Source organism: Strigops habroptila, chromosome 2, assembly GCF_004027225.2.
Source record: "Strigops habroptila isolate Jane chromosome 2, bStrHab1.2.pri, whole genome shotgun sequence".
In the NCBI taxonomy this organism is placed as follows: domain Eukaryota; kingdom Metazoa; phylum Chordata; class Aves; order Psittaciformes; family Psittacidae; genus Strigops; species Strigops habroptila.
Window position 1 is genome coordinate 17,327,464 of NC_044278.2, and position 26,059 is coordinate 17,353,522.

At 40.4% G+C, this 26,059-nt stretch overlaps 1 long non-coding RNA gene across 1 annotated transcript; it reads left to right on the plus strand.

The window, feature by feature from the left end:
• The first annotated feature begins 776 nt into the window (after nucleotides 1-776).
• LOC115601566 lies at nucleotides 777-25,899 on the plus strand. The gene is made up of 2 exons (XR_003989395.1): nucleotides 777-888; nucleotides 25,508-25,899. It is a non-coding gene; the product is annotated as an uncharacterized LOC115601566 (long non-coding RNA).
• The last annotated feature ends 160 nt before the right edge of the window (nucleotides 25,900-26,059 follow it).

Sequence of the window (26,059 nt, forward strand, 5' to 3'; positions counted from 1 at the left end):
CTGACAGTCAGAAGGGGAGCTGCTGAAGGGCACAAGACAACTTGAGCACCTCTAACACTTCCACTGGCTATTTGCATCCTCTTTTTTCATAGTCAGCTGCTTTTAGCCTCCTAAATAACAGGAGTTAGGCAATCCCATGCTCTCCATGGGTCTCTTTCAGGGTCGTCTCCCCACGGTAATGCTTGAGGACTTTGTTTAAAATTAACTCTATTTTACTATAAGGTCTCAAAGGTGGTAATTTCCATAAATCTGTGTGGACTGAAGAAAGTATCCCATACTAAAAGAAGTGCCCCATTCATACGGGTATCAGTACATATTGAAGGGAAGACTAATGCCCTCATCATCAGAGGGCATGAGAGATTCAACTGCTGGAAGACATACTGGAAAAGGGATATCATCTACAGAGCTGCAAGTCAACACTGGGGACGTGCTGTCTCTCACAGTGGGCATCAGTGTTATTTCTGTGGAAAGTTGATTAAGTCTGGGATGTTAAAACCAGCAATGTGTTTTTCAGATGGCATCTGGTGGCACAGTATAATAGACTATGTTATTTGCTACATCACTGCTCATGAAATATTGTTAGCAGGGTGCAGATCATTCGTCCATTAACACCCCGTGAAGTCACCTTGAATCCCATGTTTCCAGAACAGTGGAAAAGACTTCTATTTCACAGATGAAAAATAAGCCATTTAGATGCTTTTAAAGTGCCTAGTGCAGAAATTAGACATTCCAACAATGCTCTCTTACCTATCACAATTTTTCAGCTTTAAGATCTCATCTGGAGGAGATGCAAATATCACTCCAGTTGGTCTGAACAAGCGCTATGCCAGAAGTTAGTATGACCCTTTGTCTCTTTGGTGATAATTCTCTAAGAAGATATTTTTAAAGGTATGTACCATACATATATTATTATATATATTATATGTCTATTCTCTATTTAACCATGCTGGGATGTGGAAGGAAAATTTTAATTCTCATGATTTGTTGCAGATCCAACGCACCAATTGCATGCTTATTGCTATCTATACAAGAGAAATAAATCCTCGAAATTAAACAGTAACTAAAGTAATCCATTTGGGTAATTTTCCTACCCATGCAGTTTGGAAACTGATGGCCAGGGAGGCTGAGAGCTTTGAGCTTTGTTATCTGCTGTGAGAGACCATGGACAAAATAATGATGATCCATTAGTCCAGATTTATCCAGAATTACAATATTCCTTCCTCCTGCCCTCCCTCTCCCCTATCCAGACAACATTCACACAGTCTTATCTTGAATTTTGACTTGCTATTGCCAGTAGTGGGCAGGGTGAAATGAGGGTAGTTTACACTCCTCTTTGAGCTACTGTGTATGTCTGCTTTTCTGTGGATGCAGTAAGATGGTGCTGCACTGGTTCAGAGACAGGTTTCCTTTGTAATTAAATGCTTCATTTTTAGAGAATGAAAAATTAAAGTTGTCAGACACCGATGGCCTTCTAGAGGTGAATGCACTAAAACTGAGTTGACAGTGATGTGTAATTTCAAGGAGAGAGAGAAGCAACTATGCAACAATTTTGCAGCTCCACACTGCTCTAATGTTTCACTAAGAACAAGACGCAAGGTCAAATAAAAAGAGTCAAACACTGAACAGATGAATGAAAAAGGAAGGGGTTTCTTTCAGCAGAACTACAGGAAACCTTGGAAACCTTCCTTTCTTACTGAAAAAAGGTTAACACCTTTTGAAGTTCAAACAATGTTAAGAACTAAATCTGAACTTTGGTATCAGATGTGAGATGCATTAAAAAAAAAAAAGGAATGTCCATTACTCCAGATTTTTCTGTAATTTCTGTCTGGCTTTCATCACTTGATCTTTTTTGCGAATACCCATTGTCCTTGAAGGCAATCACTATGTGAAACCCTCAGAACAGCTAGCATAAGACACACAGGTAATATGTGGTTGTTCTTATGCCACTCATACATTTGATGGAGGCACCGAGGGCTAGGACCAGCCTCGTATACTTTGCAAAGGATTCAGTAAGAAGTAAGAGATGAGACTGAGAAGTCAGAGCTTCTGCAGGAGGGTAGTCAGATGAAAGCACTAAGGATTATCAGAAGTTTAGAAAACATGATCTAGCAGGAAAAAAAATTCAAAAGAAAAGAAGTGGCACAATTCAAGAGATTTCAACAGTGGGAAGATGTCACAATAAGTCTTCAAATACAGAAAAAGCCACTGCCAGTGGCACTAAGACAAGAAATAATGGGTTTAACTAAGCAAGGGAGGTTAATAGAAAAAATGAGGGAGCCTTTGAATGTTAGAGGTAGAGAGACACTTCAATGACTTGCTTGGTAAGACTGAGGACTCTCTGCATAAAAGCTGTTTATAAAGGATGGGCGATGACGACATAAGTTAGAAATCTGACCCTGGTGAGATTGTGAGAAGGACCAGACAACTGCTTTTAGCTCTCTTGTCCTGTGTTCCTACATCTTTATTGCCCTTGGACATTGTATCCCTCACCAGATTACCCACGACACACTTCTTGAAAACTTGGCTAAGTTGGCTTACTCTTCCTCATCTCTAGATACTTTAGCTAGAGCAACATGGTGGAGGTTGCCGTTACCTTTTGTCCATACGTTTTTCTGCTGGGGAGAGCTGGTTGCATCCCCAGCCTTTTTTAGTGCTACCAGAAAAAGGGGATCATAGACAGACACTTGAAGAGAGGCTCAGGTGGCAAACCCGGGATGTTTAGTTCCATTTTACACTAGGGATCTGTTTCTAGAGCACCTTGTCTGGCCTCCCACTGCCACTCCAGAAGGGCACAGGCCATACCTGACTGCCCTGCATTGATATCTCAGACACTCAAGGGCACCCTCCGCCTCAGCACCCAAATCCCGCACTTGGCTTTTCGGTAGCAACAAGCTGTAGTCAAAAGAGCTGTTCATCTACAGAAGACAACTACTGTCCTGTACGTGTTCTGACATTATGGCCCGTGTGACAGCCCTGATTCAGCACACTGCACAATCATGCTAAAAATATGCAGAGCAGGCAGAAGGGAACACCTCAACAGGTCAAAAAGGGAGCAGGCTACATGCACCTCTCCATAGGTGAGGTAAATGACTGTGCAAAATAAAACCCTGTAGGAAACCAAATCTAAACTTTTATGTTACTCATACCCACTCCTCTGGGCAGCACATTCCTTTGTTTGCACATATTAGCTGATGATCTGATAAGTAATCCTGCTGAAATCGAAAAGGTTATTATTATTCATTCATGTGGAGTCCTAGTTACTGTGACCAAGTTAGACACACATGTACTTTCGTGAGTGCAGCACAGAGTCTCTTTCTGCCTTTGCCATAGGTTCTGTGTCAGGAGGATTTTGCAGTGGCAGGGCTGGTGTTTGGAGGCTGACTCATTTGGTATGAGTATGAAACATGGTGCTTCCACTTCCCATGTCTTTATGATGTTATTCTTGCTAACATTCTAAATTAGCAATTAATTTGCTTTACCTATTTTTCATTTGAGGGTCTATTTGTCTAAATATTCCAAACAGAATGAATCATGAGTACCTCAGTTTAAAGCTTCCTATTGTACAGCTGCAAATTTATGTCATTATTTAGTTATAACAGAAAAATAAATAATCTGCACTGTGTGTACTCTGATCCAATGCCATTGGAGCTTTTTTGTCATTGCCTTCAACGGATGCATGATTAAAATTCTTATAAAGTGTTTCATTAAAGCCTGAAAATACCTGTGGAAGCCTGTGATAATTAGTGCAATTAAAACTGTATTCTGAAAAACCAAGCGCAGTAATGACAGCCTGGCATTCAGTAATTTTGTGCAGTAGTTCCAAACTTTGCTTAATTTGCATGCTAAAAGGAGAGGCTATAGCTCCCCCTTCCTTAGGGATAATTGTCATGAATATAAGCTAATGAGCAATCACTGACACTAGCAGGCTCTACGGCCCCAGTAAATAGACTAAGATAGATTTATGAGATGGATCTGTGAGCATGGGCGGGTAGAGCTGGGGGAGCTGTGCCTGTACATGTCTTTTTTTGTTATCAATCTCCCAGACTCCAAAGTGAATGGGTGAACTACACATGAAGCAGCTCCCGCATTGCTGTGGTTTGGAGACAGCGATATTACCAAACCCCAGCACTGACTGCAGTGCACTGATGGCCAGTTTAGCCCCTGCCTCCAGAAGAACTGAACCAACTTGCTCAGCTCAAAAAGCGTGACTTGCTTAAAGGCAGAAAGCCTTATTCCACGAGGTTTGCCAGGCATTTCTGGCTCAGTAAACACTGAAGTGGTGTTACTGAAGGAGGAATCTTTGAAAGGGTGTCTGATTACAGGAGACTTTTAGCTTGAGCTGCGGATGCTGCAGAGTAGAAATTTATCATCGTTGCCACTGCTCTCAAAAAGGAGTGGGCTGAACAGAGATGGAGCACAGATTTTCAGCTGCCAAAGGCCAGGATTAACAGCAGCTAGGCTTTGCCTTTACAGGATGGCTCTGTGCAATCCAGCCTCCCCAGAAAAGAATTTTTCCGATAATAAAGCAACTGTCAATAGAAGCCGTTGTTCTTTCATTTGTTCCAATGGGGGTGGTACATTTGTCCTCTTTTACTGTGCTTTAACCGTATTTTTGCTTTATTATGACTTGCTTCAGAAAACTGCAGTCTGGTTTTGGTGTAGCTTTTGTGCCCTAAAAAGAATTTTCAAGTTTGATGTGGAATCTGTACAAAACTAAAACATCTTGTCTTTGAATCAGGGAAATTCAGTTGAGTCTGCCAAGTTTTGCTGTGAAAAATTGGATTATTCCATACCTAACATGCAGTCAAAATTCACAGTTGGGAACACACAGAAGCATAGCCAAAGCATGCAATAAAAAGAGCCGTGGGTCTTCTATATGCTAAAATGAAATGATGTTTTGGATCCTCTAGTCTAACATCTGAGCATTTAGTAATTATTGCACATAGTGGTCTGTTGTACCCTCATCTGATACTTTCGCAATGCATGAAATTTCAGGTTTTTTTGATTTTTTAGCTTAGAAGTTAGTTACATGACTTATAAACATTCTGGGTTTCAAGTTCATAATTCAGTCACTTTCCTTGTGAGTCCTCTGAACTACATACCATAATTCTCAAAGATCTCTAAAATACAGAGTTTTTATTAGGTGATGCTCTTAGAATTTGAGAGGGTTAATAATTCACTTCCTTCTTAACTAAATTATCTCATTTTCAGTTTGTTGCCAAAGCATAAAGGAAGTTCAAGTTGAGAGATGTTCTATCTCAGAAAGAATGAGTCTTAAAAATTGATTGAAAACATATACCTTCAGTCACTTTCAACTTAAAAAAATCAGAATAATTTAACATGCTGGGACCGGAAAGATAAATCTTTTCCAAATGTGACCAAAAATATCTGAGAACAAACGGAACCAGAGGAATGAGAGCAAAGACTGTAGGGATGTCAGAGAATGGACTTCCTTGTCAATGTGCTGTCCCATAGATAATGTGACACTAAAAGAGGAAAAAGGGAAGCCCAAGAAACCTAAAGGTAGAATAAAGGCAAGAAGGCTGAATGTGAAGAACAAGCATCAGATTGTAAGTACAGATAAACTAATAAATCCAAAGGTGGGCAACTTTAAGGGAAATTGTCCTATCATCTTTTGATTTTCTTTGTGTGCTGTCTCATTTGCTGAAAGTTCTTCAGCAGCACTAACAGTAATATCAGCCCATTAATAACTCCTACAACATTGAAATACTTCTTTGCTGCCATCTCTGTAAATGATGGAGAAACAGTTCACTACTCCATGTGTATAAGTGGTTCTCTAATATCCAACCCTTGGATTGAGGGAATGAAATGAACTACCTCATCATGTTTGATAAGGTAGTTTAATTTAGTTTAATTTTTTTTCATTTAGTTTCTGTATTTTATTCCTTTCTGATCTTTTTAGAATGACGATATATTTTGAGTTCTGCAAGACCAAAGCACAGATCTCTCTCTCTTTAAAATGTTCTGCATTTTTCAACACCATCACCTCAGTGTTTTCAAACTGCAAAATAAAAATCAGAGCTGATACTTCCCACAGTGCCTTATCAGGGACTTAACTGTCCTTGTTTCTGCATTAAGTCTCTGGTAACCTGCTGCTGATTGTTAATTGCAACTAGTTTCTTTTGGTTTCTGGAGGGACCTGCAGGTGTTGCCTCCCTACTGCTTCACTACCCACTTCCCCTTTGCTAGCTACTTTCTGAGCATCTGCATAAAATTTCAAAACACACAGAGGGCAAAGTCATGGAGCTTTAATTTTGGTCCAAAGTTAGTCCTGGATCCATCACAACCAACACTTCAGGTAATTTGACATTGAAAAAAGAGTTATCTGGGGCCCCAATTCCCATAGCACCACTGAAGCTGAGCAGTAAATAATGAAGTATACCGTCTAATTGAATTATGCATTAATGCTCAAGGAGTGCTTCTTGAGAACAAGCATATGAAACTATCAATGAACAGTGACAAACAACCTAGAATTGAGTTTAAAGCTGGACAACCTTGATGTTTTTGCTGGACTACTCAGGAAACACTTGGCCTTCTTGTAGATCTTACTTGCCCTAGAAAGTACTCAAACTTTACTTAATTACTTCAGCTTACAGCCACTTAATACGTTTAATTACATAATCAAGTAGACACATCCTGCTTGCTGCTCACTGTGACTTGAAAAAAATTAGATAAAAGCATAATTCAATAACTGCTAAACAATCTTTTATAGTGTTACTACAACAGTTCTTTTGTAAGTTACTAATCACAATTATGCAAATGTTAATTACGGTTATTACATCTCAGTTTCTATTGACTGGGGAAAACCTAATTCATAGGCACAACCTGCTGTAAAATGTTGCCTAAAAGTTTCAAGTCTCTACGCTTACTGAAACAAGATATTGAAACTCCTACTGTACATTCTAGTCACCATACGGAAGACATACATTGGCTTTCCATACCATTTCCATTCCTTATTTACCTCCTGTCATTTGACTTTCTAGTGAAGAGTAGGATCTTTCCAAATAACTTTAATGCAGGAATGTGGTAGGGAGGATGAAAGAGTGGAGGAGATGAGAGCTTCCATCTGAGCTAAGAAGGGATGTTCAACAGCAGGGTATGCTCAATCCTGCTTTAACAGCTTCTCTACTTCAGGAGCCAGTAAGGTGGTAATAAACTGAATACCACATGCCCCTTCCATATTTCTGAGGCTGCCTCTCAAGTTCTTCCCTTACACCAAACTGTTTCTCATTTTTAGTAGGTTTGCCACCCCTTTTATAATCCCAGAAAAGTGTAAATGGCCTGTGCATAGTAAGGAGTTATATATCCCAATAAGATCACAAAGAAAATGGAGTGAATAGTTCATCACGTATCGCGTAACACCCACGGGTCAGAAAAAACAGCAAAAAATGCTGATGCTTTGCAAACACTGGCATAGAAATATTTGTAAGAGTGGTAAAAAAGAAGCAAAAGTAATTCAAGTGGAAGAAAAAAATGTACAAAAATGTAATCTAATTCCTTGCCTCAGTGACACACTGCCACCTTGTCAGAGACCTGTGACTCAAGTTGCCCGGTAAGTGGATAAAAAAGGGCTAAAAATTTCAGCAGCAAGTTGAGGAGGATAAAATGAACTGCTAAGGTCCTGAAAAGTGCATAGCCATGCTCATACACAAGCACAAGCCATTCATCAGCATTACTGGATGGTAAGCAGAAGCATCAAGGAAAGCCTACGATTAAGGCCAGAATAAAATGCTGCAGCATGCGGCCCTCTTAAGAGAGGCTGATTTCAGTTACAGCAAATGCAGACACATGTAGTGTCCTTTGTGGTGTGTCTTCTTGGCGTTGCCTATCTCTTCTCCCTGCTGCTGCAGAGGCTTTCTCCTTGGAGCCCCTCCTGCTTCGTCAGGCTACCCATCAGTTTCAGCACAGGCACTGCCATCACATCTTCTGTACAGAGCAGATGCTACACAGACCAAGCTAAGCATGAATGGTTTGAACTTAGACTTTATAATTGAAGTCTTTAGACGCACTGCTGGGACAGTTATGACAAAAAATAGGCTGCCACTGAGGGAGGTTCAGCAGAGCAACAGCTTGCTGTCAGGGGCTATGCCAGCCTTGAGGACTATGTGGTGTCAGGCTGAGCGATGGGGCCAGGTTCAGACAGACAACCAAAAAAAGAGTCATGTGATGAAAGGATGCTTTCTCCTCTTTAAATATACATCCACCAGCTGGGTAAATAGCAAACTTGGTAGTGTATTTCATCATGCAAATGAGCTTTGTGTGTTGGTCACCCCATATTGACATGGTAGGCAAGACCTACCTTTCTTGTTTTCTTCTTTTCTTCCTTCCTTCCTTCCTTCCTAGTCCATCCTTTTTTCCATCCTGGTCCATCCTTCCTTCTGGGTCCATCCTTCCATCCTGTCAGTCCTCCCCGTCCTTCCTGTCCTTCCTGTCCATCCTTCCTCCCATCCATCCTGCTGTCCTTCCTTCTGTCCTCCCATCCTTCCGCCCTTCCTCCATCCCTCCCTCTCGTCCTTGCTTCCCTCTCTCACCACTTCCCACCTCTGGTTTAGCTGTAAATCCCTCAGTCAAAGGGCAGCCATTTAGCCAGGGTTTTCACAGTGACACTAGAGCATTACTGTGCTAATAAGGAAAATAACCAACTAAGCCTTGTTCCGAGTACTGAAAAATACCAAATTAAGAGGCAGAAACAGATTCATGGTCTCTGTCTCCTCATATTGATTAAGCTGCTTAATCAATGGCTGTGGCTAGAGCTGGAGACTGCGCTAATTTAGATTGGGTCTCCAGCTACCATTTTTCCTTTAGATCAGACTGCCCTGCAGAGACTGGGACAAAACTCAGTCCTTGTCTCTGAGCTCTCGACACTCTTCTCTCTTGGGTTAGCTTCAGATATTATGCTCACATTATTAATAAATATCTTTAATTTAGCCTCAACTCAGTCAAGTCCCTAAGTTTTGGGGTGTCTGCAGTCTTCTCTGTTAGCCACTGAATGTATTTAAAAAGTATGTGGAAAGCAGCAAAATCTATTGATCTTTTAGGGAATTCAATTTGCCTCATTTGTCACAGCAAAATGCACATATCAACACACTGCTTGACCTAAAGAATGTCTAGGAGAGTGTTGCAACCAGACAAGCCCCGGTTTCCACTGAGTAAATGCTGTAATTTCTTTTGAAGAGCCCAGTGATATGAAATAATGAACCAGTAAGCTTTGGATTAAATTGACTATCCATTTTTGTCCCGCTGGTTAATGTTGCATTCTGTGATTATCTAGTCTCATCCTCTTATTTCAGCCAAAGCAGAGTATTTTTAGCACAAACCGCAGCATGTCTCTTCATCAAAGGCCAGAAAGCTTAATTGTGGCTGGTCAGTAGCAAGCACTTAATTTTGTGAAAACGGAAGACCAGCTCCATGTGTGCTGCATTGGTGTTCTGCTCCAATAGTTAGCTGGAGTACTAATTTCACACTCAACCCATTCATAGAGAAAACACACTTCTTAATCCTGTCTACTGGTCCTTTTAGTCACTCTGCCTCCCTTAGCTCCTCAATTTACACTAACTACCAATTGAGCAAGTGCAAGTGCTAGTCAGGGCCAATGAAGTCATTGCAGGAAGCAAAAAGCAAAACCCTTCATCTCCCTCAAGCGAATGGAACACTCATGAGTGATGTTAGAGCGACAGCGCTGGCACATGGCTGACAGGGAGTGCAACACTTCTGCAAAGCCACACTAATCTAACTCAGCTCTGAATTGCAAGGACCATGGTGGGACTAAAAGGACAGATTCTTTCTTGGGCTTGATCAACATTCAGAAGATCAAAAAATTCACTCTCCACCACTTATGATTGTGGTTACTTTAGCCCGACAGTGTAAGGCATCTGTCTTGGAAACAAGAGAAACGTTTTTCTTCAACTTTTTAAGATTGACATGTATGTAGCCTTTTTTTCTGTAAGAGAATCTGATGCCATATCTAGACAATAATTTTAGGGACTCACATGAGTTAAAAAACTGGGTAGAAAAAAATTTAATATATTTTAGACTAATCGCATGACATGGGCTATCTAGCAACTTCCAAATCCTGTCCTCAACAGTGATTGTTAAATTTACAGATAATATTTAACATAAGTAATCAATTAATGAATAAAGTTAGAATTCTACTTTATATTTTGAGGATAAGCTTCAGTAACCTGTTATTTACTAATAATTAATAGCAAACAGATCATTGTGATGGCATCCAAAGAGCTGTAACATGATCAGTCCTTTTAAACGTTAAGTATTTTAATGTATAGACATTCGATAACTTAGTCCTTGCTTGAAAAGTACAGTCCAAAAGATGAGATACATAAAAAAGAGGATGGAAAAAACAGGATAGCAAATGAATGTAATAACAACCCAGATACACAGATCCTTCTGCAGCAGTAGGAATGACAAAAAAATATATATCTCCAAGTAACAATTCTCAGTGAAACTGCCTTTACAGAAGCTAAATCCCCATCTTCCCTCCAACGGACAGTCTAAGGCTGCCCAGTGCTGCATAAGGAATCAAACTTGAAGGAGAGGTTTAAAACTTGAAGGAGATGTTTAAAAAGTGACAGATATTTTAATCCATAGAGTAAAACCCAGCAGCTGTTGCAGTCATCACCATGCTCACAGTTTGCTGCCTATCACTTCATGACTCATCTTGGGGTATAAGACCTAGCTCCTGAAGCAGGAGCTCAGACCCCTGTTTTCAGCTGGGAGCTGGCAGTCCAGTTGTGATGAGACATAGCTGAACTGCATTTTCCAAACTGGCAAGTTAAAAAGAAAAAAACACAGTGAGTGCGCAAATTCAATACATCAGGAAAGGAAAAGCTACATCTCTATAACCAGTCTCCCCCTGCTCATATTACAAAACCAATGAAAAGGCACTCTCCAAATGTAACTGCAGCCCTGGGTCTTTTGTCTTTGATCAAGCCACAGCATGTGCTGGCTGTAAGCCTGACCTTGGGCTGGATTCTGTGGTGGCTGAAGTTTAAAGTGGTGCTGGAGCAGACTGATGGTTGAGCTGGCGGCAGGTCTCCCGCCTATTTCCACCACCACTCCTCTCTCCATCTCTTGCAAGCAGTGCACCCATGGTCTCCCCATCCGTGCCTCAAAGCATGCTAGCTGAAAGGTTGGAGGACTTCTCTCTGTCACGTGCTCACTTATACACCTAATCCTCACCCCCTCACCCCCCCGCCTCCTAGAGACATTCCTCCCTGCACAGAGAAACCCCTTAGGGAGAAAGAGAAGTTTTTCACTTCCAGTGCGAGGGGAAGAAAATGCCAAGGTGAACTCTGCCATGTGGGCTGAATCCTAGATTAGGCAAACATGCAGCTGGAGAGTGAATGCGAGTGAGCCAGCGCTCCTGGGACTCCTCTGATGGGGTTGTAGGAGTTAGAGAGACCAACCAGAAAGGTGCTGTACAGCTAATGTTATGCAGATCAGTGGCTGTGCCAGAAATAAGACTTAAGGCTGCCTTTGTCCTGTCCAAGGTTAATGCTCTTTTCGACTAAATAACTCTGCCAATTCTGCAAATAAACCCTGCCTTTCCCTCTGCTTTGTATGTATTCCTCTCTGCTCCTATTTAAAAAAATCAAACCAGATGATCCAGAGGATCATGAAGAAGAGAAGATAAATTAATGGCCCTCAAAGAACAAGAAGCGTGTGCACAGAGCATTCGTATGAGAGACAGGAGAAAGCAGTGTAGAATTTGTAAAACAGATTTCTATGTTGAATCTCTGTGAGCAATGTCTCTAAGTGAATGATGGTAGGACCTGTTACTGTTTTTTTCTCTTTTTCTTTTGTTGCCCCTTTTTCACCTCTTATCTTCATCAACCTTTGACTTTTGCCTAATAACATTCTTCGTGTCACTCTTTGATTCAAGTATTAAGGGAAATAAATAAAACTCTGTCAGCAAGTTTAGTACACTTCCTATTAACTGGTTTATTAGTAAAACTCCACAGGTTCATACTCACCTGCATACTTGTTACCTTATCTACGAATCTTTCCCTTGCTCTCCCTTAAGGGCTCACGTGAGTTTCCATACGGTGTTTGTAGTGTGAGTTGCTCAGTGATGCCCCACTTCATGGCAGTGTTTATGAAGCAGAACTGCAATGCCTACAATAGCAGCAGCACGTCCACAGCACACAGCTCTCCTTTACCTAAAACTCCCAATGGGGCTGTCAGCTGCCTGTGATCTTCCTGAAAGAAAGAGGAGCTGAGAGAAACCTGATTGACTTTTAATCGGATAGCATATGGTGACGAGAAGAACAAAAAGGCCATATTGACATTTACCAAATTAAATAGTTAAGTAGGCTGGAACGGGCCTGACGGTGATGGCAGACCTACAGCAACAGCCCATTGGGCACTGCTGTTTGCAAAACATGTGCTGAAGTTTGGACACTCCTTGCATCAGTGGTGCGAGGGAAAATGAAAGGGTAGCAGATGGCAGATTGGCAGTTTGAAGGGAGATGCAGCCTGGCTTGTCTTACTATTTCGCCATACCTAGATCAATATTTCACTCCCTTGTTCCCAGGCTGAAAGAGCTCTGGCTTGTTTGGTGTGTCGTAAGAAAAGTTGCTGTACAGATTTCAGCTGTCGCCACGCTAAGTGGCAGCAACGCAGCTCCGTGCAGCAGCAGGCACTGCCTTTGTTAGACTTCATTACTCAGGAAAGGAGTTGTCAACAGCTATACCCAATTGCAAATCTTCTGTATCAGCACTTTCTAAAACCTTTGCAATTTCAACAGCAACACCAGCAGCAGGAAAGAAAATCAGGTTTTTTTCTTCATCAGTTTGACATTTTGGAAGACAAGAGAACATGCCAGTAACTGAGATGACTTTGCTTGCTTGATAAGACAAGCCAGTGATAGCTAGTTGGCAGACATTTTCTAGAGCTCTTCTATCCCACTCCCTCTTCCCTCATGCTGAGTCTTGATTTTGAGGAATGAAGTTTTCAATCCTCCCATGCTCTGGATCAACTTACATGCTGCAAATTAGCTCAGAGTGCCCCTTTTCGGGGCATTGACCTTGCCTCAGTGTCATGCACATGGCTTGTATTTTGTCTTTATCTTCCTCTGGCAGCTTCACTGTGCTCATCTTTCACAGACTGCCGACAACTTCGAGGGCCAATGACCTATTTGAGTATTGGGAGACCATTTCCTGAAATCATCCTTTGGGTTTATTAAGGCTTTGCAGTTTGAAGTGCAGTTGCAGAGTCTGTGCCAAGCGGCAGCAATGAAGAGGCTGTTGTGAATTCAGACCTTTGCCTTTCATTCCTCTGCCTGGGCCCAATACACTCAAAGTCGCAAGTGAAATTACCCTGAAAATCTTAAGCCAGTCAGCAGCAGAAGGTAGATTATATCACGAAACAAACCTAAACTGTGTAAATAACAATTTTGTCTGCACAGGAAAATTTCAGAATCAGGACATGCAAGATGTTTTCAGGCATAACAACAGTTATTAGAATAACAGCTTTCATACTGCACAGATAAAACATATTACAATAATAAACGTTAAGAAAAACATATCCATATGAATAATGGTTTTGCTGGGTTTGCTGCTAACCTGAAGAATCTTACATTAGTTTTTATTTGGGTTGACCTAAAACAGAAATGATGACTACTTTCTTCAACAACAACAGCAACAACAAACAACCTCGAAATGCTCTCTTGGGTTGAATCAAACACTTTCTTTGACTTACCGCATTGTTTGTTTTGGGGTTGTAATCTGTTTTACTGTTGTTGATATTTTCTCTTTTTGCTGTGAAAAAATAGATCTGTTACAAAACAAGAGCACTTTTTGTTTGGTTGGTTGGCTTGGTTTGGTTTGTTGTTGATTCTCCCCCCATGTTTCCGGCCAAAATTTTTGTCTAACAGATTCAAATGAATTTGGCCACTACAAAATTGTATTTCCTGATAAATTCTGGATCAAACCCCAGTCAACTTTCTCCAAAATCTGATCAAAATCTCCAGCCAATGCTTGCTCTTGTTAAAGCAACAGTGTGACAGCAAACACCTAAGGGTGATAACAGAGAAACAGTTTTGGATTTCATATGATGTATCTTTAAATCAAAGAGTAGTTGCATGCCCACGTCTTTTTCCATTCACTCATTTGCCTTCTGTGTTTGAGATAAATATTACCTTTGTTCATTTTGAGGGGGTGGAGAAGAATTTCTGACTCAGGATTCAAGCCTTTGGAGCATTAGTTGTAAATTAAAACAGATGCTTTGCTGAAGATAACCCAATCAAATCAATATGGAGCCAAAGGAGCCCCTCACATGATGAAAGCTGGTTTTCAAAATACTATAAATCTGTTTTACTGTTCAGTCTATCAATTTCCCTTTCCTGATCAGCTCTGATACCGGACAAGCTGAGGCCACTGACCCTCCTGCAGAGTCCAACATGGAAAGTTCCCCATGATACCAGCGATGCAGTTGATATTGCCAGGGAAAACAGATCAGCAGAGGGTTTATGTGCTGTGTAGGGAGAGGTTACAGTGGTTTTAGCTGTGTTTGATATTGTTCTGTGTTGCAAACTGGTCAGATTCTTGTGTGCAGAGCTCAGCACCAACACACCTACACAAACACTGCCAGACACAGGTACCAGCTGTTTCAGAGGTGTCTGCTCTACACTTCTCTACCTCACTGCAAAGCCTTTTTTTGCCATGCCATGCTCCAAAGAAGTCAGGCTGTGTGCTGTGGTCACTCTGCAGACCGGCAACCTCTTTGGGCCTCCCCTTGGCTGCAGAATCAGAGGGTCAGCTGCCCTTGGAGGCACAGGGTCACAAATATCAGCAGGGAGAAAGTTTCAGGCAGAAGTGCCATTAATGCTCTTTAATTTCCAAGAGCGCCAGCATCTGGCATTTCACCTAAATATCCAGCTCTTGCAGTCATGGGATTGCAGGATAAGTTCTAATGCATCTTTCTCCTTAAAGTAAATTTCTGATCTCAAGTTTGAAGAGAAACTCTGCAAGGTATCACGCTTGAAAGCCCAGGAACAAGGTAATAACATAAAAAGAATTAATTCTATACAGTTTTTAAAAACTTCCACTGACAACTTTTAAAACAATTTCATAACTACAAGGATCAAGACAGTATAGAAATTATCAGAGTGCAAATAGTTTTCCCTGTTTCAGCTTGCCTATCTATTTTTATCTCTTCCTGGTTTGGCTTAATTATTTTTGTTATCCCACTTCCTCTAACTAGCTAAGAATTGAATTGTTTTCCCCTGGGTTTAGCTTGGCATTTACAGGCTGGCTAGCTTGGTATTAGGCTTTGTAGGTTATTTATTCTTGACTGTTTAAGGACATTTTTCAATACCTTTGTGAGTAAGCAAATAAAAAAAAAAGACAAACACCAAAGTTTGCTGCTGCTGAATGAAAAAGCTTATTTGCACATATCGTGCCTTTTAGAGTAATTAAATTCTTTGGAGCTTGAGAGTTTACACTTGCAAGTAGAGATCCTTACTGCTGATAGAATTCATTGCAATTTTAATCCATTGCTGTGATTTCAGAGGAATGACCTAGGATCTCTTTAAAAATTGGTCACTTTTAAAAATGTACATTTCCATTTAAATTTTAAAAAATATTTATTTTTATTTGGAAAAGCATACGGAACAACTGAGGCTTTTCTAGATTTTCCCTTTTTTTGCAAATGCAAGATTTTAATTTTCAGAGCAACATTTTCAGAAAATAGTAATATTTAATGCTTCTCACTGTAAATTTATTTTCTCTTCAGGCTTCATAGAGTCAAAATTACATCTAAGTCTAAACAGTAAGCAGCTTTCCTCATAACTGCAGAAATTAGTTAAGTCACAACCTCACCTAGCTTTCAGTGTGATCTATGTCTATTCTGAAAGCATAGTCCAAATGTTATACACATAGCAGCCCGTACTGACAGCTGCCTCCTCACATTAGCTCTCCAGCTTGACACCAAGTTACATATCAGTATATTTACAACCTAAGTCACTGGAGAAAAATATTTATGAAAGTCATATTCTACGATGTAAACATATGATGGTATGCCCAGAGCTGTCATCTGCACAGAGTACACATAGCATTGTGCATTCTCTTTAGCTAGCTAAAGTTTTAGAGGACCTATTGTATGAGAAAAGACAGGCAGTAAAAATAAAATAAAATAAGGATTCATATTATGAAGAAGAGTTGTCAAATCCGAATGCAACTTATGAGAGTGCTTTCTGGATACACACATATGGGACAATCCTGTACTTGAGGAAAGCTGGCCTTTAACTCCATTGTTTCTCTGCATAATACAAAATAAAGGCAACAAAACCTACAAAAACTTTACATGGAATCTTGGCTATTCTTTACTTCATGAATCTTGGATTTTTGCTTTTAAAGTAAGACTGAGAAGTTTTGATATTTCAAACATGAACATTTCTTTGTTCCTAGGATACTGGAAACCAGAACAGAATTGAAAGGCAACTTTACAAAGCTCTGAAAGCAAGGATTAGATTGTATGTTTTGCCTGAAGCTAAAGAATTGACTTCCACAGCAAAAATGGAAAAAGGAGATACTCTAAAGATCTTACCAAATAGAGATATAGACTAAGCTGAAGGATGTGCAATGGATGTGGAAGGATATGCAACAGAAGAGACCATGTTCAAGATGGGAATGGGTGGATCTTCATAGAAGTGCCAGGTGACACAATAATCTTTGTTTCAAAAATATTACTTGAATTATCTACAAGCTATTCTAATTAATACTTCATACGAGTGACAATCACCTAGGTTAGAGAGGTTTATTCCTCTCTAAGCTACCATGCAATTCCCAGAAAATCTCCCCACTTCGGGTCTTTGGGAAGAGAAAGAGGGATATCATCTTGTAGATTTGTTCTGGAAAGATGTTTCGATTTATGTACTGTATTATGGAGACAGTACATCCACCACAAAATGGTGGATGAAGATGAATATCATATCATCCAGAAAGCACCCTGAAGAGGACACAGAAGAATGGAAAGGGTCAGCCCTATATAGTACTTTGACTAAGTAAGCATATGATACTGCAGTCTGAGTTCACAGTGAAATAGGATTTCTCAGTGAGATCTTTACTTTGATTCATACACATCTTCTTCTTTGTTTTAACATGGGGCACACACAGGCAGTCCCTCAAATGAGAAAAGCAAGATCTAGTTTAACCCCCAGTACAAACAGTTATGCAGCCCTCACATCAGTGTGACTCATGAAAATAAACTCCCCTGGCTCCCCATCTGCCATGCATTAGCCAGCAGCAACTTGTCCTTGAAATGAACTAAGTACACATTTCCATCTGGCCAGCAACCAATTAGTCAGCTTGCATGGTGACCTTCTGCCTTGTGATTGCTTTTAAATAAAGTCTCCAAAATCTGTATTGTTCTGGGTAGGAAACATCTGAAACCATTTTCCAAAGAGTGCTTGGTACGTCCCCACTATTATACCATTGTGCAATTTAAAATACATCATCTTACTTATTGTTCAACCTAACCATTTGATCTATAGCCCTGTTTTGTCACTGCAGTCACTCCTCTGGCAACAGACATCTTCCATTCCCTTCAAGATTGAATTAAAAGTGCTGTCCCCAGCAGTACTTCTGCTAGATCCAAATATCCAGCAATCTACAATGTACTGAGACTGCCTGTCACCTCTACTAAGGGACAGGCAGAAAGAATCTTAAACCGAAACTTTCTTTTCTTAATTTTGAACATATGATGGTAGACCAGAGTATACCAGTAAGGCTGAACTTGGAGCCCAGTCGTAGACGTCATAGGTAAAGCTTACAGATGGCTTGAAGGTTCAAGCAAAAAAAAGTTTTATTCACTCCTTTTGTTGTTAATGTATAGTAAAGCACACACAAACTTTTGCAAATGCTACTATTTCTTAGAAGTGTGTTTAGTTCTTTCAGCCTTACCCCCTGATAAAACAAGTAATGAGATGAATAGCTTCTATCAATGACTGCTTTTGAAAACACCAAAATAATTAAAAACTGACATTAAAAAGAGCAAATTTTCCAAATGCACTTTGCAGTGTAGTATTCACTCAGATACAGTAAACTTATCACAACTGTAATTTGTTAAGCAGTTACCTTAGTTTTAGACATGGTTTTTTATATTGTGATACTGCCTTATACTTTTACCTTTTGTTTAAATATTGCTCAGTGTAAAATGATTTAATAATACATCATCCTAAACTATCAACCACTAGCAACCACTCTTTATCAGAAAAATCAAACATATATCCTTTAAAATTCCAAGTATCAAACCAATAATTTCTAATCTCTCATAAACTAGAAGAGGAAAGAATCCCCCAACCCATATGATTGATTACACACAGTTCATCTTTCTTTGTGGTCACAGGATGGATTAGAAATCCTTTGGCTCCCTTCTAAACTTTTCTATGATGGTGCAGAAGTATAACTAAGTGCTCTACCTAGAACGTTCCAGACATAGGGCAGTTGAAGGGGGCACCACCTTTCAGTCTATCTAGCTGGTCAATGTGTGTGGCAGCAAGTTACCCCCCTAATTTGCCTGTTGAACATGTTTTGCTACAAGGCATGTAGATCCGAGTAAAGGTGGAGAGCTCACACTGCTGAATATATCTTCTTTGAGGTGCAGATTACAGGCAGAAACTCACTGTACAAGAAGTATTATGAGGGAAAATTTCAGGAGTCACAACTTAGACATGTTGTAGTGCAAGACTCCACGCAATGGCAGAGAACAGCCTCTTCAAGCAAAGCCTGGGGGGGAACATCTCAAGAGACTTTCTCAACAACATATGTTACGCTGACTGATCAGACAGTGTATGTCTTTATCTTCTGGCTTGCATTCAGCTCTTTTGCCTTAGCACAGCTTGTACTAGCAGCCTAAGTTGCCAGTGAGTCACCTTTAATGCTTGCAAAACCCTGTGCCTGAGGCTCACCTTCATGAAGTACAAATGGTCTACGGATTACTCTAACCAGTCCTTTAAATTCCATGGGTGTCTTGGCACGTGAAGTTATATAAAGATGTTTCTCTCCTCTGTGTTCGAGAGGAAGGGAAGTGGTATAGCATCTGTCCTGCTATTTTGTGTCAGAAGAATTGCTTCAGCATGCCAGGTTCTGTCATCTCTACAACTTTTGTGTGATACAACTGTGATGGAGCTGTCTGTACACCTTTACCAATGAAGAATATTCACTGAGAGTCTGGCCGAAGCTACAGCTACCTGGAGTCCTATGTTCAAAGCCTGATGAAGACATCGCAGTCATTTATGCACTTTGTGGCTGGCATGCATGCAAATGATTACTCCTCTTCTGTCTGACAGCTCTTAACTACTCTTTATATACTATTTATCTGACTGGGCTTCCACCAAGTGTGTGTATCCAAACTGAAGTTCAAACCAGGCACCAAAGGGCTCTGTGGGCTTCCACCACAGAGGAAAAAGGGTTGAGACAGCAGCAGTGTCATGAACAGTGTCACTACCGCACATTAGCAGGGAAAAAATTGTGGTGAGGAATTGACAGAAAAGAACAGGAACCATGCAAGAAGAAAGTGGGAGAAACTGTGTCAATGGGGAGAACTGGAGGTGGAAAGGTGGAATGTGGTGAGAGCCTAACCTGAGAAAAAACAGAAATGAAAATATCGATGGGAAGAGCTAGAGAAAAGCAGAAGCAGTTGAGGACTTAATGAGGGAACAGAATGGGATGACAGGACCCAACAGAAAAGCCAAGAGTTACTGAAGCTAATGGCAATCTGCTTGAAACTCACAGGAGGGCTCCCCTCTGCTGAGCAACTGCATCCACCTCAGGCTCCCCTGGTTAGCTCATACTGCTTCTGTCTTCCCAAAGGCCTTTGCCTAGTATTTTTATGAGGGTTGCTGCGATTTCTGCCTCCCCACATCTGCTGTTTCTGCCCCAGGGAGTTCTGTCAAGCATTTCAAGTCTCCATCTGATGCTGATCACTTCTGCCAAAACACTGTTTAGCAAAGGCAATGTTTATGGCTGTGCACACAGCACAGGTAAACATGCAAATCAGATTATTAAAGAAGCTGCAGAAAATGTCTGATAAGCTCCTGCGCAGAGCTCAGTGGCCACCTCATGAGGAAGGAGCAGTCTGCATCTCTCCCAAGGGCCATGGAAATCACACCGTTCCCAAGCAGCTTTAGAAGGGATGGTTGTTGCCTTGCGTAAAGTCCCACACTGCCCCTTGCACAATGTTGTGAATAATCCAACTCTTTTTTGCTTTCCTGAAAGCTGACATACAAGAAACCCAGATATCCGTAGGAGATGTCTTCAGAGGTTGCAAGTGACCAACGGTCACTGCATTAGCAGATTTTAATTAGACTCTTTCTGAAGGAAGTACTATGTTGTCAGACATCCAGGTTTCAAAGTCTTAGCATCAAAGCAAAAGAACTTGCATTACTAGAATGACAAATAAATATCACTGAAGCATTCCCTAACAATAATGGAAGGTCTGATAGCTGAGAAAGATTGAGCCAAATTCGCTTAGCTCGGAAGGCCTCAAGAAATTGGTGTAATTTGTTAGCTCATAGCTACATGAGTGGAAAACTAAATGTAATGCTTGATAGCAAGAGCTCCTGCCACACAGAAAACAATGGAAATCAAAAAAGAATTGCTGGAGCCAGGAGATATAAGACTGGAGTTTTAGCTGTATCAAAGAGTATAGTGTGGATGGAAGAATAAGTAAATAAGGATGTAGAAAATGTCCTGATACACCAAACAGTTTCTATTGAATTCCAAAAGAAATGGAAGTTGGCATAGTCCATTATCTAGAAATAAAACACATTTTTATTTCAAATGCAACCATTTTTCACCAGGTCAAAAAGACTCAAATTCTACTAAGAATGAAATATGAACAAAAAATAGGCTAGCTAAAATTGCATTCTGAATTTATTAATCATTCTTTTGATCACAGACGGCATATAGTTCAGCAAGGATCTGATTATATGATAAATGGTCGGTTAATGGTGTAGCAGCAGAAGATACACACACAAAGACAGTGCGCTTTTATTGCATTGTTACTGAAAGCTGAGATTTTATCAATGTTCAAAGGGTAACCAGAACAGGGCTAGTGTTAGAATAACTTCCAAGAAAAACTTAAAAAGTTGTAGGTCCTGGCAGAATTATGTGATCAGAAGTTATTAGTGTGTACTGAAGTAATGACTTCATTATACCCTGAGAAAGGATGGGACTGATGGCACACTTCAGATGAGGTGTAAAACTGATCTCATGAATACCTCTTGTCCTTGATTATCCCATCAACTTTTTGGCTTGAACGGAGATTCAGTCCCAAAATCTTGACCCAAATGCCTTCTGGAATACACCAGACAACCCAGTATTAATTTCAGCTTCATTCATGTTACAGTATGTCCCTTAACAGGCAGCACTCCGCAGTCCCAAAGGAGCTGTGTTTCAGCATAGCATGAAGTCATTCTTAGAGAGGCAGGTCAAGTTTTTACAAGGCACTCAGCAATGAGATATTTGAGGATGAAAGTTGTCTTATGATTTTGCTGGTAGCGAGGCAGAGGCTCAAAGGGTTCAATTCACATAGTGATCATCTGACCTGACCACTCTGTGCCATGCTGCTGCTTCTTTCAACATATGTTCTGCTCATTGACCCCTATAACTGAGGGTGAGGGAAAACAAAAATTGGGTAAGACCAAATCAATACCTTGAATTTCTCCCTGTAGCAGGATTTATTCTTTATCCTAGAGAAATTAAGAGAGGTAGAAATGGGGAGACCAATTGCTTTTAACCTATCTGAAGTGTTGACCTCACCTCTATCTCTAACCTAGCTGATTTTAGAGGTATGCCATCAGGTGTGGATGCAGCTTCAGTGTGCCTGGAGGGGGAATGAGGCTAGCAGGACAACAGGCCTCTCAGGTAATGCCCTCCTAGTTCCCCCATAAATCTATGTCAGACATACGCAGCTGGTACTACCGCTACTTCTAATAGTGTATTGTTCCGTAGCCTTCTCTAATCCTGCATTAAAGCTGTTATTGCTGATACCCTGGGCGACTGTACCAACACAAAGCTCAGGACCAACCCGAAAACCAGCAGGTATTTAGGCACCTGGGCTTTGTATCAGCCCACATGTCCCCTGCTTAATGGACATGAAATCTGAATGAGTCACATTGAAAGCAGCGCTGCAGAGCAGATGCAGCCTAGGAAAGCAAGAGTATGAGCACTGGAATTCAGGTGGGAGTAAATCCAGGGCACTCAAAGTTATACATGCTGTAATATTTATGCTTTTCATACAGCTTTGTATATCTATGCTATTTCAAGATGTAGAGTATGATTTCTTTGGTGTGAATTACTTCCCCAGCCCCAAATTATTTCTATCCATTTTCACAGGTTATAATAAGTAAAATTCACACCACTAATCTCTTGTGCCTTCTGAACTACGCACACATAGAGTTAGAAGTTAAAAAAAAAAAAAAATCAATTTTGGTTAAACAAATAGGGTCTATGGAGGCATAAGCAGGGAATCACAACAGGTCTCTGCACTTTTCCACTCTTTCTATATGACACTGCAGTGTCATGTTATTCCTGAGGCCCATAGGGGAAATTGGACGTATTATCAGGTGCTGTTCTAGCTGAAAGAAAGAGCATAAAAGGCTTCTAGAACACAAACATGCAGTCAAATCTTTTGCGTTCCTTCCAGCAGCTCAGTCTCCTTGAATAAAGATGATAGATGTGATCACAGAGAATATAGGACGGATGGGGATAGCAGAGTATCATGTTCTGGCTGCTGCCCACTGCTTTGCTCCTGTGAGTGGGCTGGAAAAGGGGAAGACGAAGAGAGCTATCTTTGATTATATGCTCTCTCATCAATGCAGGAACCCCAGCTGGGAAGCTACAGGCAGCACAAAACAAAACAGACCAGCTAACCTGGTCCTTATGCAAATATTTAAAACTATGCATGCTGTTACCATACAAAACAGCATCCTGAGGTTAAGAAGTGGAGGAAGTATTTTAAGGCATACTGTGAACGCTAAACAAAAATAGGCTTTCAGCCTGAAAAAGAAGAGATAGTCTGGCGTTCTAGGTTCTTGGGTAATCCTTCTAATGCAGAATTATATTTCTTAGCATCCTGCATTGCAAGCAATATTTAGTGCTGCGGTACTTTTATACAATAATGATTCTTCTCATAAATCTGTACAGCAAAGAAATTTTATGCGCATGGTCTGAAGAACAAACCAAAATACTTCAAAAAAGAAGGAGCCTGAGACCTACTTTTTCTGTAAAGGAGCATTTCTAGTAAATCATCTCACTACTGATTAAAGTTCCACCATCTGGAGTTCACCAAAGTGGCATCTGGCATTCCAACAATTTTAGGAAATATGCTGGAACTATAATAATAAAAATGAATATCCTGGTTTTAAACAGGCAGTTTCTCCAGCTGATCTTTTTAAGACAGGTGCTCCAGTATAAGTGGAAGGCTTGGCACACAAGCAATGGTGCTTGGTGAAATTCTATGGCTTACACCGCACTGGAGGTCCACTGGCTGAATTCATTCTGGCTTTAAAACTGTGGCTTAAAAGCCTCACCTAACTGAAGTACTCCAAGTATATAATCGCCTATTGTCCCAGGCCATAGGCACCTCCAGAACATGATTGAACCCCATTAAGGCATGAATTATCTTTGAGACTGTCTGCTTACCATTCTCTATAGAAGAGAGACTGCAATCTTAAATTATTTACAATTAAGCAGGATGCATTTGGATACTACTATGCATACTAAATCAAAGGCTTGATCTTAATTAAGCACTGCGCAACCTATTGCATTAAAACCCTTTCTATATCTCTCCTATTTACGATCAATAGCATGGACTGCTGACTAATTAGGCTGGCATGAAAAAATTCCAAATGCTAAACCTTCAAAAGGATCTAGGTACCTGATGTTCTCAGGTGCATGCAATCCTGCCTGGCAGCATTTTAGGGCATCTGAAAATCACCTTCCATACATCTCCAATACTTTCTCAGTCTTGGCAATGCTAACTTACTTAGAAGCTTCTTCCGGCCAGTGTGGCACAACAGGATCTACAAAGCAGATTTTTACCCACCTGAGGAGGTTAGGAACGCTCTGAATGTGACTCATTGTAGTAATGGAAAAGAAAATCATAGCCATCGCTTACATTTTATAGCACACCGATAAAATGGGAGAAATACAAGTTGTTCTGCCCCTTCTTTCTTTTGAACAATAGATTAGTGGCTAAAGCCACCATAGAGAAAACATGGGAATACTCTGCATGGCTGATTCCATTTTCTGGAACTGGGTGCAGCCAAGTAGGCTAGACTTAAATGAATGAAGTGCAAATAGTCTGTTTGTATTCAGAGGCTTTTGTTATTTATTTCACTACAAGAAGAGATGCCTGGTTCTGACATTGCAATAACTGGCAAATAATCATGCATCAAAAATGTGTTTTACCAAGTTATCCTCTTTCCACAGTCCTGTTCTTCAGCAGTCATCCCAAAAACGCATTCTATACAATAAATGCTTTTTTTAAAAAACAGATTTTTTCAGAATTCATTACTTCTGCGTTTCCTAAGCTCCCTTTGCTAACACAATTGTACATCAGCATGTCGGTGATCCATGAATCAAATTGACAGTGGCCAGAGCAGTACCAGTTCTACTGGCCAAAATGTATCGTTTCTATTGATGATGCACATTGTGAATATACAATTAGCTATTTATAAGCAAAGTCCCAGTGTTTCATAAAAAAGCACATTTCCTTCACAATTGTATGAATAAATGTGTTCACAAGCCTGGTATATTTACACATACTTTGAAAAAATCTCAGTGGCAGCCGGACTGAACTTCAGTGAGGTCCTGTGCATTTAAATGGCACCTTATACAAGGATACATACTGGAACTTCACAACAGCCATCAAGCATTACTCGTATTTGAATAACAGCAAGCAAAGTTCTGCTTCTGTATTTTAAGTGCAGTGTTTAACAGTATATTTATAGCCTTAAAATAAAATAGGACAACTAAATTTTATGTGAGTCTTCAGTCATTTTTTAAGATTTTCTTGTAATAATAATATTATAGACTATTCGTAGTAGCCTGGATGTGACACCAAATGTGTGAAATGAATTTTTCTTCCTTACCATTTTTCTTTCAGTCAGTCTCTCTCTTTCTGTTCTATAGCTTTAGTCTTTCCTACTTTTTTCTTTGCTTTCCCTAATATATGCACCCTACTTTATTCATTGTGAAGTAGCGCACATTTATGCGACTCTGTTTACCCTGAAGGATGTAAAAGTACTCTGCAAACTTTAACTGATCAGCACACCGTAAGCAGGCAGCAAAATAGTCATACTGAATTTACCACCCTTGGGTTAAAAATTACAATACCATTTAACAATACACAAACTTCAGGGTCTCTTTTTAAAGTTGAGGTCAGCAGCTTGTGTGCAGGATTCTTCCTGTGCTCTGGATGATATCTCTAACTGAGTTTATGCAGATGTCATTACCCAATGCAGATGTAATTACCCAAACTGGAATTTTGCCAGCACAGGAGGATCAACATGTTTGTGAAATGTGCCATGAAGTCACTCGTGAAAAGCAGTTGAAAGCTCATTTTTAAGAAGTGTCACACTAAAGGCAAAAGCAACAGAACTGTTGGAAATCACGGCACCCCCTTGGAGATTCTCCAGTACCAACCATGCCCTGGTCTCACTTGTGACAGGATCTTTCCCTCACGGCTGGGAGTGCAGATGAATACACTGTGCTACAACCCTGGCTGCCTTCTGCGAGCGATTTCCTTACATGAGGAGGAAACAGTCTCAAGTCTTCATGTTTTTCTAATCAAATGTTTTCCTCTACCTCCTATTCCATTGCAAACTTCCGGAAATAAAAAGCACGTTTAAACTTCTCCAGTTTCATTTTTCTACATTTTCTGTTTCTTCTGATCTTTTTGCTTTCATCTGCTGACTTTATTATACCAATTTAGCTGCCACAGATGGTTTTTTCCCCCTTTTCTTTTAATGGATATGGCAGTGAAATAACTGCTTCTGGCTTTCTGACAACAGCCG